The sequence below is a fragment of the Sinocyclocheilus anshuiensis genome, unplaced genomic scaffold (genome assembly GCF_001515605.1).
Source record: "Sinocyclocheilus anshuiensis isolate Anshui unplaced genomic scaffold, SAMN03320099.WGS_v1.1 scaffold836, whole genome shotgun sequence".
Classification (NCBI taxonomy): domain Eukaryota; kingdom Metazoa; phylum Chordata; class Actinopteri; order Cypriniformes; family Cyprinidae; genus Sinocyclocheilus; species Sinocyclocheilus anshuiensis.
In genome coordinates this window covers 1,450,815-1,453,134 of record NW_015551122.1, presented here as the reverse complement: position 1 = coordinate 1,453,134, position 2,320 = coordinate 1,450,815, and positions in this window count along the sequence as shown.

Genomic DNA, 2,320 nt, shown 5'->3' with positions numbered 1-2,320 from the left:
CGTACGCGCCTTCTGAGACGGTTCAAGGAAAGGCATACTGCTAACAACTCTAGGCAGTTGACATGTCAGTGCAGTTGGGGGCCCGTCCAAACCCCCAACACTGCATGCCTGTCGTACGTGGCCCCCCAGCTGGTGGTAGAGGCATCCGTGTAAACCACAGCATGCCTGGAGACTTGTTCCAGGGGCGCTCCTGCCCGGAGAAATGCAAGGTCTGACCACGGGGTGAAGGTTTGGCGGAAGCCCGGTGTGACTTGGACCCGGTGAGTGCCGCATTGCCATGCCCACCTCGGGACTCGGCCATGGAGCCAGTGTTGAAGCAGTCTCATATGAACCAACCCCAGCGGTGTGACTGCCATATGCCCCAGGAGCCTCTGAAACGGTTTCAGTGGGACCGCCGTCCTGCTCTTGAACATATTCAGGCAGTTCAACACCTGCGCATGTTCCTGCGTGAGGCGTGCTGTCTGTCGACCGAATTCAACTCCATACCGAAAAAAGAGATCCTCTGCGTCGAGGAGAGTTTGCTCTTTTCCCAGTTGACCTGAAGGCCCAACCGGCTGAGGTGCAAGAGCACCAAGTCCCTGTGTTCGCACAACTGATCCTGAGGCGGAGCTAGTATGAGCCAGTCGTTGAGGCGCCCTGCTCTCTCAGGGGAACAAGGGCTGCCTCCGCAACTTTTGTGAAGACATGGGGCAACAGGGACAGCCCGAATAGCAGGACCTTGTACTGATATGCTCGTCCTTCGAACGCGAACTGCAGCAATGGTCTGTGGTGTGGAAAGATCAATACATGAAAGTATGTGTCCTTCAGGTCGATCGCTGCATACCAATCTCGGGGAGGCAGCGAGACCGTTTGGGTAGCCAGACACCGTACAAGCTGGACCAGCGGGAACACCGACGTACAGGCAATGGGGCAGCGAGGTGGAACTCAGGGACCCGGTCCATGGGCGGACCGAAGAGGGGTCTGAGTGTGCGGTGCAACGCTTATCTGGTTCCATGGTTTGGCAGAGGGTGTGTGAGTAGGGCCTTTGATGACGCTCTCGAACCGCCCGCTGCTGCCTGCTGACTCCTGGTGAAAGAGGAGGATGAGTGTGGTCCGTCCACGGCTCTCCATGCCCTCTTGGGACCCAGATACAGAGAAAACTGCTCTCTTGTCGAGATTTTTGGAAACCAGTTTCTCCACCCGGCCCTCCTACGGGGGAGGGAGAGGTGCATTCACCATCCCCCAAAGAGCAGTTCCCTCCCTCTTTAGGTTGCCCGTCCCGGGGCCTCTTGCTCTTCCGCTCACCGCCAGGTTTGACGGGGGCTTGGACGGGCGGGGCAGCCTGCCTACACCCAGCTCCATGGCGCTGTTTGCTCGAGGCTCCTACGGATGCGGGAGCGGGAGTGGACACAGGGTCCGCCCTCAGCGACGAGCAGTCTGGGGTGCTGAGGTCGGTGGATGGGTGGAGACAGCAGCTGCCCGCCGGGGCAGGACATGTCGGATCGCCTCAGTCTGCTTCTGTGCAGCCGAGAACTGCTGGGCCATGTTCTCGACTGCGTCGCCGAAGAGGCTGGTCTGGGACACAGGGACCTTGAGGAACCAAACTTTTCGGCGTCCCTCATGTTGACCAGATAAAGCCAGAGCTGATGCTCCTGGACCGCAAATGTGGACATCGCACTACCCAGAGAACTCACAGTGACCTTCGTCGCTCAGAGCGCAAGGTCAGTTGCGATTCGGAGCTCTTTCAGAACATCCAGATCGTGACCACCCTCGTGCAGGTCCCTCAGTGCTTTGCACTGAGAACCAGCGCGGGCCACCCCGAAGAACCAATCGTCCAACCTTGAGGGCTCGGTACACGGTGGAGGTCTCCACTGGAGCCCTACCCTCACGGCGGCCCGGGAAAGCATAGCCGTCATTTCCGGATCCGATTCAGGCATTGCTACAGTCCCGGAGGGCAGCAGCGCAGCCAAATCTTTCTCTCCAGAAAGCTCCGGCTCACCCTCCGATGCAGCGATTGACATCCAGTTGTCGGGAGGAGCGCCGAAGGATACTGCTGGTACGCTCCTTGTAGAGGGCCCAACAAGTTCCTTTGGCAGCTCAACTGGTTGCGGAGTGGAAGAGGAGCGATGGTCCCCTGAGGGTTTGCCATCACTGTTACCCTCAGACCGCCCGTGCTACTGCCTGAAGAAGCCCCCGCCTGACTGCTGGCATGACAAGAACTAGATTGAGGCAGAGGCAACGGAGCTCCACCCCTTCTGAGGTAACGGAGCTTGGCCCGCAACTCTGAGATGGTCATCTTCCCGCAATGAGAACATGACTCATCCACGAACGCCACCTCAGC